General features: G+C 37.5%; 3 non-coding genes across 3 annotated transcripts; all 3 read right to left on the reverse strand.

Annotated features, from left to right (window-relative positions):
* Positions 1 to 1,296: 1,296 nt before the first annotated feature.
* On the reverse strand, positions 1,297 to 1,380 carry TRNAY-GUA (transfer RNA tyrosine (anticodon GUA)). The gene has a single exon. It is a non-coding gene; the product is annotated as a tRNA-Tyr (tRNA).
* A 2,787-nt stretch (positions 1,381 to 4,167) lies between these two features.
* TRNAD-GUC (transfer RNA aspartic acid (anticodon GUC)) lies at positions 4,168 to 4,241 on the reverse strand. Its single transcript has one exon. It is a non-coding gene; the product is annotated as a tRNA-Asp (tRNA).
* A 10,436-nt stretch (positions 4,242 to 14,677) lies between these two features.
* Positions 14,678 to 14,750, reverse strand: TRNAN-GUU (transfer RNA asparagine (anticodon GUU)). Its single transcript has one exon. It is a non-coding gene; the product is annotated as a tRNA-Asn (tRNA).
* Between the last annotated feature and the right edge of the window lie 3,672 nt (positions 14,751 to 18,422).

Consider the following 18,422-nt stretch of genomic DNA (forward strand, 5'->3'; position numbering starts at 1 on the left):
TTGAATAAAGGTTACGAGAACTGGCTTTGAATAAGGATATATTCAATTAATATTATCTAATTGAATATTTTCAGTTTGAGTAGATACTGTATTTGTTTCTATAGACTCAAATAAAAATGGTCTTTCTTGATTACATTATTAACCATTTCTGGAACATCTATATTTTCAATAGATTTACCTCTTGATACACGATCAGATATCCTTAATAAATTTTAAGAAATTATTATCAATTCTTTCTTCTATTTGATATAAATTATTTGTTGTATTTCTTAAATTATTCAAAGAATATCCATAAACATCAGAAACAGACCGCAGAGCTTAAGTAAGTCTTTGCTATACCTAAGTATTTTAAAGAAAAATTGAAAATATGGATCCATTGCTTAGAAATTTGAGAGAATATCAGACATTGAAGAACTCTTTCGACGCTCATCTTAATCATATTATATACCTTACTGAAAACGATAACAGCACGGGAAGGGAAGCTTTGGCGAGACCCTTAAATGAATTACATCAGGTAATATTACCTAATCTAAGAGATTATTTATCCAAGGGTTCCCCTTATGGTGAACCTTTTACTGGATTTGTAAGGAAAGCCAATTTATGCATTCGTAAATACCATGAAATGGGGGATAATTATTATCCGCAGACAGTCAAACAGCTACTGCCTTTATTAAGAGATACCCAACAAACGTCTGATGCTTGCATACAGCAGCTAATCTATATATGGCCTAGCATTTGTAGTACGTTAGAGCCGTCTGTGGTGGATTTTTATCCTTTTCTGTTTAAGTATTTAACGATGGATGAGTTTGCACCTATTGCAATTTGTTTTATCTTCAGTTTGCTACTTTCTTTTATCCTAATCATGGTTTCTTTTACATTTACAGGTAAAAAAACGGCAGATCCAGAAAAATTGTCAGCTTACGAGCGTGGGTTCGATCTCTTTAGTGATGCTAGAAGTCGATTTGATATATGATTTTATTTGGTCCTTTTTCTATTTATTATTTTCGATTTAGAAGTAACTTTTTTATTTCCTTGGGCAGTTTTTTTAGAAAAGATAGGTTAGTATGGATTTTGGTCTATGATGCTATTTGTTTGGATTTTGACTATTGGTTTTCTCATCGAATGGAGGAAAGGCGCCCTTGATTGGGAATAAATGGTTTGCGACGAACTCGCTTAAACTCCTTTCGAAAAATGCTATTTAAGCATTCAAATCTTATCTAGTGCTTGGGTCTGTCCCAACACCCATTAAATGCAAGAAAGCTATTTAAGAATAAAGAAAAGGTTCAAATACTTTATTAGGAGAGGCAGGATTTGAACCTGCGAAGAAGGGTTTCCAACAGATTTACAGTCTGTCGCTTTTAACCACTCAGCCACTCTCCCGGGTTGCTTGGATTTAGACCAAAGCACACTTCTCGCCGGCACTGCCCAGTCCAGGATTTCAAAAAACTTTACTGCCCTGACGCACTTGAACGGAATTGATTGATACGTTATGAATCTCTCTTATTACAATGTTACGTTTTATTGGGTTCATATTTAGAATTCTGAATGTTCTATTCCTGCGAAATGTGTCATTTTTTTTGTTTAATATTGCATTTCTGTTCCTATTCATATGGGATTTGACTTTTAGATTTCTAGGGAATCTTTTATTCCTTTGTACTTTGCTATTTTTACTTTTGCAAAAAAGACTCCTAGAAAAAAAAACTATGAACCCCGCGATAGCTACAGTATATCCGCCCTTCATCAGATTGAGAATCAACCCCTTGACCTTTTCACGATCACGCCAAATCTTGGTCAATTCAATCCAAACCATTTTCCTGTCTAATGGTTTTAGCAAAATAATATTGGGTTTATGTGGCTTTGACAAAATAATTTTTGGCTCTTCCACTTTGGGGCTTTTGAGTCCTGCATTCGCCAAAACCATATTACGCAAGTGTAATAGTTTAATTAGATTCCTGCTTCCATCATAACTTATGTTTTCGTATTTTAACGGGTTCACCGAATATCATAGGGCGCCTTCGCGCAACGAAATAGAACTGAAACTATGCAGTTATCCTAGGCTTCAGCATTATTACATAAGCCTGGCTTCCGAACCGTACATGAAACTGATGGCCTCATACGGCTCTTCCCATTGTATCGAGCCCTTTCCTATTTAATCATGACACAAGGTTAGGCTTGTCTTAAGTTATGTAGAAAGGTCAATTCAATACGTAATCGAAATGATACATGCTCTAACACACATTACATTTATTATATACGATTTATCATTATCTACTACATTATTAAAAATTAATGGGTTTCCGCGTCGGCTTTAAAGCTTAAGGAAAAATCCCATTTTCAAAAACATACGGCTTGGCCGGCCCTCCTTTGGGGGAGCTTTTGAAAGTTACTCCGTTTCCCAACCGAAAGTCTGGACGCGAGCCATACTCCGTGGGGAGCGCGGCGAGCGTAGATGGCCTATCTTAGACAAAGCTATCAATAACTTACCCTTTTCGGACGTTCAAAAAGGCTCAATGGCGATCCCCAATCTGTCGTTGCCCTGCTCTCTCCCGCTGCTATGATGACGAGTCCTTAAGTATAATCAGCACTGTTAATTGTCAGGCCACGAAGCTTACACTCATTCATTTTTCATCTTGCGCTTCAAGCCTTCTGCTTCTACAGCTCTAAGGGCAGCCATTCCTTTGCTAAGGCTTGAAAGTCAGCTGAATATTTCAGCTATTGGCAGGAGGTCTTGACGATTTCTTTTTGCCTTTGATTGGAGTTTACATTACTAATATAATAGCGCTGGCTATTTTACAAGACCAACGGATCACACCGGGGAATAATGAGGCGAAGTCCATTTTGCTTTCCCTTATTCTTGTTTGGTCTTTTATTCCAAGCGATGTTTGTGATATTTATGATGGTTTGTAAAAAAAAGGTGCTTGTAAAATATTTTGTTATTTTTGCTATTCATCAAGCATTGTCTGCTAACAGGATCATAAGCTAATCAATATCACTTTTAGGTTACGGTGGCCAAAAATCAAGTTTCCTTGTTATGTTGTTATCCCGGCCAAGCAAAAACATAGCAACTATCCGTATCTATGACTTCGACATATGACTTTTTCTCAATAAGCAAGCTTTTGAATAGAAAAAGGTTGCTTATTGAGATCCACTTTTCTTTTCCTTGTCCGGAACAGATACTCTTTCCTAACGAACTCTTACAAACCAGAAATTTTGTGACTTTTGCCCCTATACTATTCACTGAGGATAGAGGGACTTGAATCCTCACGGTTCTGCAAAAACTAACGGTTTTTCCTTAGTGTATCCGACAATCGGAAAATAAGGCCTAAAATAAGCAGGAATAATGCCGGCAAATAAACAATAATAAGGCCAGGTTTTTACAATGTGTATTTGCAAATAAGGCCAGCTTTACTGGTTTTTCCAACGTGTATCCGGGAGCATTACAATCTATCCGTACTCTCGTTTCCACTTATTTACCTTACTTTATCGCCTCCCAAAGTTGCAAAGATCATCCTATCCATTGCAGCACTATTGGCGCCCGACTGTTTGCCTTTACTTCCGTCCGAAGCCGCACCATGATATGGCAAAAGCGTGATGGCTATTCTCGTTGTTTCCAGGATTTTCTGGTTCCCCGCAAATGAAATAACTGGCACATTAGGATGTATGAACATAGTTCTATTGACTGAAACTTATTAACGTACATGGTTAATGATTAGATCTAAAAATGTTGGCGCAGGTGAAGAAAGCGGAAAAAATACTAGATCAAAGATAAAAGGATCCCACCCATCCGCTCTGCATCTGAAACAGAATTACTTCCGAGCCTGAGCATAGCGATAGGTATGCTAAGCGGTTCGGTGTGTTTCCGGGGGAACAGTGATGGAACTGGTTGTTAGACCCCTGGACAACTGGTATTCTGGACTTGGGGATAAGGATGCAACTATCATAAACTTTATGGTGGAAAAACCTGATAGAATGGAATGTGCAAAGTGGATCTATTGGTACTACCTATATTACACTTCCTTGGGGGTGAACGGAGGAGCGATTCAGATCACACACCAGCAAAGGATACTTACAAGTCGTACGGCTTGGTTCCGTTTGGTTACCGATGGACCCGCAACCTGCTGCAGCAAATTTCATGCGGAAGACTAGACCGCCCATGCCCTATTGATTCGAGAAAAACGGGAATCGAACCCGCGGCTTCTGATATGACAAACCAGCACTCTAACCAACTGAGCTATTTTCCCACGCGTAATCAATGGCTACAAATAAATTATCTGCCGACAGAATTCTCAATCAGCATTAAAATGCCCATAAACTGGCTCAAACAAAACTATCGCAGATAAGTGGCCTAAAATAAGGAACAAAAGGCAAACTTATATCATATTAGCGTTTAATTTGAAACTTTCTATTTGCCATTATCCCAGCTATGTCCTTAATGAAATTTCGTATATTCCTGCACTTTACATCCCCTAAGACAGTTGGCTTAGAGGTATAGAGCAGGCAGCAAAATGCAAATGTTTGTTATGTCAGATCAAGCCAATTAACGCTTTCTCCATTCACCACATCAGCAGGTAGCCAATATCTGTTAATTGACGCCTTCCCGGCTTTTCTATTAGAACTTATGTCAAAAAAACCCTTTCCCCGGCTTCGTTTCATGGGCCAATCGTCTGAATTGACGTAGCCATACAATAGAAAATATTAGCTGCAAAGATACAATCGGAGAGTTCCCACATGACATAGAAACTTCCATTCGAAAAAATAAAACTGATACAAAAGCAAATTCCAATAAGGTCTTAGTTAAATAATCAGTCATGATTCCATTAATCCTATAATGTCAAATAAATGTTTTTTTTTTGCAATTAAGTCTAGCGATCAAATCGCATAAATTTCTTGATCTTAATGCTCTCAAGAAAATGACATAACGTATCCGATATCATTCCAGGCGGTACTCGTGCAGCAAAAGCATTTCATCAAAACCTTTGGGTCTAGTGAAGCCTGGATTATCCTTGTCTCTTAAAAAGCAGTAATACTATGCAATTTGATAGCAACTTTAGCGATTTCAATTAAAAACAACATGGACAGGCTATTAATATTTGATTGTTTAAGGCCTATTGGCTTTTATGCGAATCTGAATGGCTTTATCGGTGGGTTTTCGAGCCTTTCTAGCTGGTCTTTGGGCTTTTTTCGAATGAATGATTGTTTTCGTAATCGATTAACGGAATGGATTTGTAAACCATACGGAATCACTATTTACGGAAATAGGATAAGTAACTAATTTATGCAATTCCTCCGGAGAGATGGAATCTATCAGAGATACAATAGAGATTCACGATCGATTGGCTTCGGATATAGCTATAAAATCTTTACGTACATTCAGTACAACTAAACTATCTGGGATTTCGCGTGTTATCAATCCTTCAAAGCATTTCTACATCTTTAAGAAACGTGGACTGGAATGCGGGCGTTCTTCACGTCTCATATGTGTCCAATTGGTTGAGAAACCACCGATCCATTTGGAATTGATACAACTTGAATTAGTCTTTCCCGCCACTCTCTTTATCATGTCGTTATATAAAGAATCAGTATTCATTAACAATAAATGGCCATCTTTACAGGTAATGGATCCAAGCGCATTACGAGCAATCCTTAAGGATAAAAATGTTTTCTACAAATCCACAATAGCTCTTCCGTGCCTAAAGCCATATAAACATTTTTAATAAAATGGCACGAAAGGTTTCCGATAGCCTAAATGTGCGCCTGTATCCAGTAATCCCTAAAAAATGACTCTCTTCTCCTTTCTGGAATAATATTTTCTACCTTCTCCCTTTCTCATACATGGCCGATTGATTTCCGTTTCGTTCACTTTAGTCTAAAAAAAAAAAGAGGCTAACAGCACACATTCCAATAACTTTTATTGACAATTGGCCGTCAACATAAGGTCTGTTTTTGATATTTATAACTGTTTGTATCGTTTGCTGATAGCATATAGTACTAAATGGCATGCACTGACAAAAATAAGTGCCTGCACTTTGGCTTAGTATGCAAGTTCTCAGAAAGCAATTCAAGCCTAATGGTTGACGGTACGGTAATGAAGCCGGGCAGACACCTAATGTCTTTAACCGCTATCATACCGGCTAAGGTCTGCCGGTCTCCAGATCATGGCTATGATTAAACATATTAGTCAACTGCAGGCAATCTTGACTTTATAGTATAATGAAAAAAGACAACAGGTTATAAACGTTAAACAAATATACCGCAAACTTTGGAAACTAATAGAAAATACGGATACTTGCATAATCTCAGAAGATCATACTGTTATGATTAAGATAGGTGCTTATTGTAGAAAAGGGCACTTTTATAGGCTTAGTAACTGAGGCAATACTGCCATAATTTCTATAAAGAAAACCACGCAAAATTAACAGATAAGATTATTGGAACTGAAAAAACAACGCTGTGTTGCTTTTGTTTTTTTAGTTATTTTAGTAGCCTTTTGGCTAACGATCTGCCTGTGTGATAACGTTTAGGTAACAAATTGCATTTGGGAAAGAAGGTCAGCTGGACAAACTGCCAAACTTTTTATTCTTCTTTCTTGCTTAACACGACGCTTAAACCGTTTTTGACATGATCGGCTTGGTGATTAAACCAAACCGATTTAAGGGTCATTTAATAAAGGTTTATTGCATCGTTCAAATAAATACAAATCAGAATTATAAAAACATAAGCCTATGAAATAGCTACGCCTGGTTCTAAACCAATTAATGCAAATACGATCAAAAGAGGGGCGAAATGTGCTAATAAAAAAATGCCTCTCATAGATAACATGGTCCAAGCAAAGCCACTTAGGATCTTGACCAAACTGTAACCCGCCATCATATTGACAAATAAACATATTCCTAAGCTTAATGCACAGGGACAATAAGGGATTAGCTCCAAAAATACTAGAAAAAGTACTAACAGCAAAGGTACTCCCGGCGGTGGTGAAAAGCTGAAAAAATGAAGCCCATGTGTTTAGGACCCTACTACGATGATTCCAAAGGGAAAAGAAAATAAAGGACCCAAAGTAATAATAAAATGACTAGTTACCGTAAAACTATAGGATATTATACCTTACAAGTTACAGAATAGTAAAAAGGTAAAAGTGACGGAAATCAATGAAAAGAACTGCTGTTTCGGGGCACCACTAATCTATTCGTTCACCAAATTAGGCACAAATTCGTAGATCATCTCCACTAAAAATTACCAAGCATTCAGTACCAAGTGTCCTCCATTCGAAACCGCCAAATGGACTAAAAGTAATACGAAACCTATCATGGGAAACATGAACGAAGAGGGATTGATAAATAAAAGATAAATATTTCCTATATGGATGGGAATCAATGGAATAATGGCAAATTATTCTAGTGGACTGTAAGCCGTGATGAATTAAAAGAGTTTGTCTCAACACAAGAGACAGTCGTTTCTGACGTTTATCGAGTTTCCGGGCTATAGCCTTTGGGCCCTGTTTCATTCAATATTTCACACCCCTAAACTGCAATCCCACATCCAGCCTTGAGGAGTTACTTATCAAGGCAAAGCAGAGATAACATGCATAAAAATATTCTTTCGCGATGCTGCTAAGCTTGATATATTAATATTTTTATCATAGCTTAATTAGACGTAAATTGCAACCATAGATATCTTATTAACTTTAGACTGTATGAATGCATGGCTAGTTGTCGCGCGCGAATTTGCTTGTTCGCTATGACAAATTCTTCCGTTTAGCTAAAATTTCTCAATATAAGCAAAAGAAATGGCCTGGCTAAGGCTATGATTAACAAACCAGTTCCTTTACAAGGGCCCAGATAATTACTTCTCACAAACCGCTATCATTAAGGCTGCAAAGAGGGTCAACTCTATTGAAACATAGGAAAGTAAACAGATTGCAAATAAACACCGAATATCTGGAAGTGTAAACGGAGCCACTACAAACGACAAACAGACTTTTAAAATATGACGATGATTTGGACAGCTCCTCAAGGAAATAACATTTGATCCTAACAAAGCAATCACTATTATCAGGGCTTAAGGGCACATAAATGGAATCAACAAGGTACAAACGGTTGGCATTGCGTAGTCAGAAATCTTAGATTACAACTTAGTTGTCAGCAAATCAATAAATATGGTGGTTAAGCAGTAAAAAAAGTGCCGAACACTAAAAACTACCCGGACAAAAGTAACGAGAGGAGATAAAAAAAGACAGAAAGCATTTAAGTAGAGCAATTTTCTATAAAATTCTCTCCCGCTCTCGTAACAACTAGAAATCAAAGAGCACCAGATTTAATGAATCGAACAAAAAGATACAAAATAAGGACGTGATATTAAAGATATAATTACATATGTACTTAATGCCTCCATTAATTGTGTACAAATAAAAAACAAGTCTAAATAAAGCAAAGGTTTGGCCAGTAAAAAAATAAGCTCTTCCGGAAACAGATAAAACATAAACCATATCAAACTAAAGCATATCAGTATCCAAAAGCCACGAATCCTCAGTTCTTCTACGATTGTTTCGGATATAAAATATTTCATCTATTTTGAAAGAATTAATCGATCTTATAGCGATTTCGGCATAATTTTATCTCAAAAGCGTGAAATGGATATAAACTTCTTAATTGTTGCCCACATATAATAATTATATCATAAAGGTCCTTTGGTGCGGAATATTGGACTTTTCTTTTCAGAACATTCATAGTTTTCATGTGCTTTCGCTTCTATCACAAAAAAGAGATCCAAATTGAGTAACTTGTGTAAATAATAAAAGGTATTTAGTTGACATTGCTTTATTTCATTCCATTTGCCATGAAAGGATATTTACGGTAATTCTCCAACCAAACCACATATTATCAATTTTTGTGCCTTGGCTAGTATATGGTAACTGGCTTTGTTACAAGCCAAGCTATGCTCATGATTGCCTGATTAGCCATTCTATATAGAATAATCTGACAAGCCAGGCATAGTGAAAAAAGGCTCGATTCAAAGCGCTTTAAAGACAAAGATTTTGTCACCACCAAACCAACAGTCGAAGTTTCGTTAATCAAGCTAAATGCTAAAGCGCACTTTTTTTTAAAGGTAAAGGTCCGAATCCGATTTCTTTACATGGAAAAAGGTAGAAAGTGAACTGTATTAACTGAAGGAAGTTTCATTAAAGCGCTTCTGATTGAAGACATAAAATTAATCAATTTTCAACATTCTTTAGCATCACATGCTGCAATTATTTCGTGCATTATTGGTTACATGTCTTTAGGTTCTGTTTTTCATGTTTGTCTATTTCATTATTATATTAGTTTCGGGTTAAAGTAAGAAGGTTTTAAGTTATAGTCAACAAAGGCTTCATAATAAAATTGAAAACTAAAGCTAGCAAAACGAAGTGCGCAACAACCCATTGACTGCGCCTTGCCTTAATCGGCTAAGCAAATTGAGTGTTTAAAAAAAGCCAAATAAACGTTGTGGAAACAATCAGAGATTACTCTGATTTTGTCACATAATATTCGACACGATGATACTGACAGAAAGCAGCCCTCCTTTAATTAAGAATTCGTATCAAAACTGCTTGCCTTGTCGCTTGAATCTAACTTAGCAGATAGCTGTTGCCTTGAAAGGAACATTTGCTAAGCCAGGGTAAAGGAAATGGACTTAAAAAACCGCATATCGCCTATCGTATTATGTACATTTCCATTTCTTTTTCAAGCAAAGCGCTCAATATTTTTTGTTTTTCATAGTTTACATCGATGGGGTTTGGACGTTGTTTCTTTCCGACCGAAACCCCACTGTGAAATTCAACACCACGATATAACGTTAAACCCATTCATTGAGGTGGCCAATCAAGAGCTACTAGAACACCAGATATAAAAACTACCCAAGCCAATGAAAGAGGCAAGAAGATTTTCCGTCCAAGTCTCATTAATTAATCATAACAATATCGTAAAAATGCTGCACAAACCCGTATATGTACAAACGGAAATAAAATGACCTTTATACTGAACCAGATTGTGCCCGAAGTCCCCTAAAAACTAGGAATGTTTGAAATAAATGGCCAACCCCCCAAAAAAAGCAATGTACATAAACTAGAAGAGTAAAGGCGTGGCTCTATGACCAAAGGCCCAATACAATAAGGCCTTTGGGCCTTTCTCAAAAAACCGTACATGACATTTTCACATCATACGGCTCCGTTCCAAAAAGAAAAAGCCGGCAAATTAACGCAATGTCAAATCCAATCCGTCTCGCATGGATGTCTTGATGATGATTGACGGCCGGAATTGATTGTAAGTTCAGGCTGCCTTGTAAGACTTAGAGCCTGTATGGAGCATCCAGGAGAGGATCTAGAACTTCTCTTCCCGCCAGCTCAAAATGAAATAACAACAAAAAGTGAACTAAGAAAATTACTTGCTATAGGCGCTTCATTTTGAGCCTGTCTCAAAGAAACCAAATCAAATTGAGGGGCCTACTCGATTAAAAAAAACACTAGAATCTAGTTGCCGCAACAGATAAGCAAATAATTCTATACTTTCTTCATCTATCGGCCTCCCTTCACAGTCCTTTAGACCACTTAGCTAATATATGGCATAAGAAAGACAACGCAAACTTTGAAGTTTGCTGACAACCATACAAAGCTTGCTTAAAAAAAACAAAACTAAAAGGGTCTGGAAGAGTCATCGGCATAAAGATTTATGGTTTTGGCCTCACCCAAAAGAAAACGATCCTTTACAAATAAGCAATGCCATCTATGCCGCTGCGGGCTCAAATGAAATACCCAATGATGGGCACTTTTTAGTATTTTGTTTTTTATTTATTTAGCAGAGATCTCCTTCAAGCAAAAAACAAGTCTTTGCAAATTCCTTACAGAAGGTAAAGTTAAATAGTCTAGGCCCGATTTGCCCATAAGATACCATTAGCTCTATTTGGCCTGCAATCGTTTCAAACACATGAGCGCATGCTTCGCTGTCATTTCAGTAACTTATAGTGTTTTGTGGCCTTTTTATAAATGTGAACTATTGCCAGTGAATCTTTTTTTCTGGAACCAAAATGATTATCCCTGTCCAATGGGTTTACATTCATCCCTAGACGTCAGGTACTGTCTCTTTTCCTGCCGTTTTCGTAGCCGTCAACTGTAATCCGTGCAAGTGTATCCGCACCCGGAAACGATAAGAGATTCATTACGGTAACCTTTTCGGGGTTCGAGCTTAAGAGCACACTTATCCATATGGGCATTCAATAGTATAGATTTGGAAAAGAATATAAGGTTAATTACTTGGGATATCTCTTCAATCCTAGATAGCTCATTAAACGGGTTCGCGCTTCATGGCTGTGCTTACACACTAGGCTATTTCCTTTTGAAAGCTTTGCGGAATCTATTTGTGTTCAAACCGTCGCCCAAAAGGGTTTACTGCATAAGGCCCTTGCTTGAGAAGACGCTGGCTTTTGCGAAAAGCGAAAGCCTAACGAATGTCAGATGCGAAGCTCCGCACCTCATTAAAATCATATTAGCATATTCTCCTAAAGAAAATAAAACAAACCCCATTAAAGAATATTCCACGTTGTAGCCAGCTACTGGTTCAGCCTCTGCTTCTGGTGAATCAAATGGGGCTCGATTGATTTCTACTAGACAGGAAATAAAAAACATAATCGATACAGGAAACAAGAGAATACGAAACCATATCTGCTCTTACGCCATAACAATCTCACTTAAATTACAAAAACCTACACAAATTAGTACAGTAATGATAATAGGACCAATAGATACTTCATAAGAAACCATTTAAGCAGCAGATCATAATGCTCCTAGAGAAGCATATTTGGGATAAAGAGTTAAACTATTCCACCAATCCGTCGGTGTACATTGAGTTCTCTCCGAACCATACAAGCACGTCACCGCGCATACGGCTCTTTACCCCAACAACTTGCTTTAGATTGGTAACAGGGTTTCTTGAAAGGATGGACTAAGCTTTATAGATGCAAGTGCCGCTATCTAGCCTTAGCTTTCGCGAAGCAGATCAATCGCTAAAATCGCGGCTATGTGTTTTTTGTGGAAATCTTGTGATATGTCCTGCCTCAAATAATAAATTCACTAGACGATAATCCACTCCATTTCGCATCAAATGAAATGTGAGAGACCTATAGGCTCAGAACCTGCGCATCGCATTGGGTATAATTCGCTGAAATTAAGCAAACATCTGGACTCTTTTTCTGCTGCTATAAAAAAACAAAATAGGCTTTTGTTGGTTGTTACATTTTTTTTTTGAAAATATTGTTAAATATAGCAGATACCATGAGTCTTTCGATCATCCGCAAGAAAAACGTCTAACTAGATTTATCCGGTATCACCTATGGTTCTCATTCCAGAGGATCTGGAATGCTGCCGACTGGTATGTCGTTTAGTCTTTTATCTTCGAAGGAATAGGCAATATTTTTTATACGATGGGTGCTTTGATTCAGCAAACAAGCAATCTCAGCTGACGGAAAACAAAATAGCATACAGTTATTTGTTCTATCAACGAACACAGGAATGTAAAGATAACTGTAGGTTGTCGGCTGCCTAAGGAGACTTTGATTCGTAAAAAAGTTGCCTCATCTCAATCAACAGAGATAACTTTCATATAATATGCTTAGTGACTCCTTAACTGAACAGAATTAACCATGTTTCTGTAGCATGCCCTTTTCTAGCTTTTTTGCATGTATTCTTATTTCCAAACTACTTTAGCCCTTGGTATAAAAATCCTTTATCTTTGCCATCAGAATGATCTAAAAAGAAATTGACCCCCCTTTTTTTTTGGATGGGAACTCAGTTAGGGTAGGAATAACTGAGGAGTACCCAATTTGAAATCCCAATCTCGAGCATCTTTTTATCCACTCATATTATGATTATCTAGGACGAAATAATCCTTCTGACAATCTTTTCATTCATTTTTGGATACAAATCAAATAAATGATACTTAACATCTCTTTGTTAAGCTGACTCTGTTTTCTATTCAACCTTTTTCTATATCTCTAACTAAACAAAAAGTTGTTAGTGAACATCGACTGGTAGAAATATGTATGAAAAAAGGTTTATTAAGAAATATATTTTCTTTTTGTATTGAAAAGAAAACTGAGAAGGTTGAGATGGATCCAGAAGCAATCATTCTTTGTGGCGAACGGAATCCCGTTGGTTCAGATTGGAACTTTCTATGCAATTCCACTGTGCTATTAAAATATCGAGCATGGGTTCCCTCTGAAATAACCAATGAGGAGCCGTATGAATACAACGCTTCATGTACGGTTTCGAATCAGAGACGGTAAAATACAACCAAACTGTCGACTATCCTTATCTGGAAGTCTAAGTACAGTTGATATAGTCGACAACCAATCCAAGTATGGTATATTTGGATGGAACGGCGCCAACCTATAGGTTTCATAGCTTTCTTCATTTCTTCGTTAGCCGAGTGCGAAAGATTGCCATTTGATTTGCCAGAAGCGGAGGAAGAATCAGTAGCAGGTTATCAAACCGAATATTCAGGAATAAAATTCGGATTATTTTATGTCGGTTCCTACCCAAATCTCTTGGTTTCGTCGCTATTTGTAACGGTTCTTTACTTAGGCGGGTGGGATCTACCAACTATTATCCATCCCGGAATTAATCAGTTTTTCCTATCTATGAATGCTGACTATGATGTCTACCTTGGTGCGTTTGAAGTAGTAGTGAATATCATTATCACATCAGCCAAATCTTATTTATTTTTGTTTGCGAAAGGAAAAATCAAAGAAAAACTCGTGATTCTTTACCTATAGTAAGTTCCCGTATCCGTATTTCTCATAATGATAGTGCTAATTTTCTTATCTCTAGTTTCACTAAAATACTCTTAAGCAGTGCGCCGTGCATCTTTGACAAATTACAAGCCATCACGCTTTTCCTTCCAGGCAGCAAACTGTCATGTACGGAAATTCAAGCTAGCCCATAAAGTTTCTTTCTGCGCAGCGGAAACTGCTTATTTTCAGCGCCGATCCAACAATTAATAAATCAATAAACAATTAAAAAATAACTCATTTGCTCCTAAATTCACCAAATAACAAATGGATTGTACTTAGAGCAGGGATAGAAGCTTAACCGATTCTTTTACTACATCTTGTTAATTACAAAAAGCCAAAAACTAAACGATAGCAAAGCAAACAAACCTATCATTTATTCGCCCAACAAACAAGGCAAGCATTAAAAGAGAACAGCAGATATGAAAACTCAATCCTTTACCCCACAGATCATGCCATAAGCCCCATATGGCAAGGCCATCAAACAGAAAGCTTAATTTGCATATTGAAAAAAGCCTAGCAAATAAAATAACATTCAAACCCATGAACACCTCTATTACATTGCAGACAATTAAATCAACTAAACGGTCTTACCACGCAAACTAAAGTAATTAACATACTATTGTATTTAAATGTATATACAGTGAAAGTGCTTATCATATATGCGTTAGGTTAAATCCTTGCCAAGATAAGCCAATAATCGGAGCTTTAACATTTGCCGATAAAATAGGACAACATATATTAAGAAAAAGATACATTCCCGTTATCCAGGATATGAAATCAGAGCACTTAGAAAACGTAAAAGCGCAGACTAGCTCTCATTAATTAAATCCCATCCCTATTTTGCTTATTTCTTTTTAAACTCCGGATGCAAGATTCGAACTTACAGCCTATGGATTAACAGTCCATTGCTCTACCAATTAAGCTAATCCGGAACCCCTGTATGGAAATTTATTTTTTTTCTTTAGCCATATTAAATCATATGAGGATTAATGAGTTTAAGAATAACTAAAATGCCTAAACACTGATATTAAGTTTCAATTATATCTACAAAACAGCACAAAAAAGAAACTATGATATTTTAGGTCGATTTGCCAAATAAACTTTCTAGTCGAAACAATAGATCCTTAAGATCTGATATTGGCAAGAACTTCATAAATCCTCCTTCCCATGCAATTTTAATTGTTTGAGCATTAAAGAATGATTAAATCTTAAACGATATAAAAATATATCAAACAACTCGCACAAACGAAACTACCATTTTTAAAATAACAAACACCGTGCAAGCGGAATGTCTTGCGTTGCCCTTATATCATTTCTGCTCTTCGCTCGTCTCTAAATAGATGATAACTTCGCTATCTTTTAATTTTCTACTACCCTTAGACATTAGGCTATTTTCTTATCCAGTCGGAGCGGCTTTGGAGGCTCAAACCATTCGGACCCGTAATGGCTAAAACGAGATATTTTTGCGTTTAGTTAAAAGTTTAACCTGGTCAGGTTAAAAAACTCATTTAAGCAAAGTCAATGGTTCTTCACTATATGATATGTCACAGGCCTTTAGTTGTCTTAGCTAAACCAATTAATTAAGGCAGTAAATCATTAAGTCCATCCGAATGCAAGGAAATAGTCATTAGACTTTTGACTTTCTTCGGCAATTCTAAATGGCCCATTCCTTAATCCAGCTACCCGTAAGTTAGGTACTAAGGCAAAGTAAATTGAAAATATATTGATGGCCACCCGGCTCTCGTCTTTCAGTCCAAATAACTATCCTTATCCCAACCCTTAGCTCATGGGCCTCCTTTAGGCCAGAGAGTTGCAAATTGCTTTGGAAAGTCTCGTTTGTGGAAGGCTTTACTGTCATTAAAATAAACATTCGCATAGGACGGCTTCGCTTGCCTTCTTTTTCACAGGCAGCCTTAAAGCTCTCTGTTTGTTGGTTTTGCCGATTTTGTTTCTTTACGAAAAGAAAAATAAGCTGAAGCAACAAATGTAATGAATCTCGCAAGCAAACCCAAAAAGAAAATTCCGTGCACAAAAGTAAGCCTCGTTTGCAAATAAGCTAGTTCATACAAAGCAAACCTTTGGTCCTGAGCTTTTTGTGCTTACGCACATGATTTCATATGCTTCTAGGGGACATTATAAAAGTAAATGTCAATGCCATGAATATGAGTTTTTTAGGATTCGAATAGGGACTTGCTTTAAGCGCCACACTCAAAACGTACCAAATTGTTCAGATATGGAAGAGGCAAATGGAAGGGTTGCGAAAAAAGCTTAAATTGTACGTCAAGGTTAAGTCATATTTTATTAAAGAAAATCATATGGGCATCTAACAAGAACATATGGGATCAAAAACCATGAAAGCTTTATGCTAAACATGAACCAAAACGAATGCCCTATAAAGCCATTTGTCAAGATATAACCCTTTCTGATCGGATAGTGCGACCTGTTCACAGCGCAAAACCAACTTCAGGTCACATCTGTGCGCTCGTCTCCCATTCATCCAAACTCGGATGGCGGAATGAGCGAACTAGGTCTTCATGAAGGTGAAAGTCCTCCTCCCTTGAAGACAGGGTAACAGCATGTTCATATGTTAACTACGAGAATGGCATCCAAAGGCATAAAGCTGGGCAATCAAGAGATTCGGAACCTGGCGAAAGTAGGGAGTTTTTAATCTCAAGCAAGGGTGCGCTTAGTAATCATTAAACTTATTTCCGTTTTATGAACTCAGGTATTCCCATGCACGATGAATACTCAATTTCCATATTACAACCCCGAAGGCTAAACCAAGCTAAAACAGATAACAGGGAACCACAGCCCTAGCATATGAAGCGTCGAGACAAGAAAACAGGACAATATTTTGGCTCCTGCGTTCATAACATGGAACAGAGGCCAAGGAAAAGGGATTGTTTGTTTCTTTTCGTTTTTCGAACGCACCTCCGACGTAGAGCAGAAGCCTTACGGCCCGATGCAAAAGATATGGAGTTCTGGAATTGGGGAACCCTGTACACTCTTGGGATTGCGCCCAAAAAAGCTAATCATAGGGTGGACAGGAAAAGGAAGGGACAATACGCGAAAGCCCTAAAGTCATAATTAGGATATGCCAAAATGTTCCTGCATCCGATTGCGAAAGAAGCCCTAGCACATAAAAATAAGGTGCGCAGATAAGGAGAGACAAAGAACTGCTAATACCTTGCCTCTAGATCACAGAGAGCACCTGCTTTGTTACAAATAAAATATATGATCTAATTTGCCGACAAGTGCAAATGGAATAAAAGATGTGGCTTTGCTAGAAGCCCATATGATTTTCAAACAAAACGAGAGCAAAATCAAAACTTAATCATGCCAAGTCGATCTTGCTATGGCGCTATTAGGGCAACTTAATGATCAAAAGGGCAAAGTAAGTAACCAATGGCCATGCCAATAGACTGACAAACGCTTTATAATGGACTAAAGATTAAAAAGTAGATGATTTTGTGGCTGGAAACAACAAGGATTTTGGCCTATTTAAAAATCGCTTTTCGTTTAAACCATCTCCCATCCCTCGGCTAACATTAAACTTTATAGGCGAGTCATATCGATGGATAGACGAAATCTCTGGAATAGGGACAAGGGCCAAAGCCCTTTTTTTTAGGTCAAACTCCAAGCACAAAGTATACGATGTGCTTAGTGTTTCTTTGTTTTACGGCCAATGGACACTATGAGTGGAAATAGATTAACTTAACTTATGCCGTTGACAAGTCAAAACCAATCAAATAACCTACAGGCGGCAATTGCTATATAGACATCGCCATTTTTGAAAGGAAAAAGAAGAGCCTGCATTTGGTCATTTTTTCCCGGATGCATGGAGCCATACGACGGGAAACCGTCATGAGCGGTTCCGGATTGGCGGTCAGACAGGAAACTGATTGGTCTACCATAACCGAAATAAGACTCTCAAAAAGTTATATAAGTTGCCAAGAAACAGTTCATTTACATGAGTAAAAAACCGACGTATTTTCACTGGTCGCTTTCGCTCCATATACCGGTTATTTCGCATGTTTCGCATAGTTTTCCGTGAATTAGCTTCAAAAGGTTCTTTAATAGGCATAAACAAATCAAGTTGGTAACCACTCAGCTTCCCTAGTCCTCATAGGTCTTACCCAATCATTCGTTACGATTCCAGTTTTTGCGCTATGGTAGCAAGAAACAAGCTTTATATCATTTTGTTTGACAGGTGACCCTTGTTAGGTCACCTTCCTTCATTGGAATTCGCAATATTTTTCATGGAGATTTGACGATTAGAAACATCTATGTTTCTTTTGTTTATAAAGGGCTTCCTTCAGGTTTAGTAAAGATATGTTCTAGAGTCTAGTATTTTTTCCGAATAAACTTTCAATGCGCTAGTGCATATGGCCAGAGAACCTTTAATTCAAAACAAATGGGATCAAAATGGGAACTGGCGTGTTAACATGCATTAACAAACATGCTTTCATCTTTCAAATCAGTCGTTACGGGGTCGATGAGCTCATAGCCACGGAAGAGGTTCCCTAGGAACGAAGTTCTAGAGCACAAAATAAAGCTGCGGGATCCTTGCTAGTTGTACCTTGAACCCTTATGACAAGGGGACA

Source organism: Lygodium microphyllum, unplaced genomic scaffold, assembly GCF_053477565.2.
Source record: "Lygodium microphyllum isolate KBCC unplaced genomic scaffold, Lygodium_microphyllum_v1.1.10 scaffold_42, whole genome shotgun sequence".
Classification (NCBI taxonomy): Eukaryota; Viridiplantae; Streptophyta; class Polypodiopsida; order Schizaeales; family Lygodiaceae; genus Lygodium; species Lygodium microphyllum.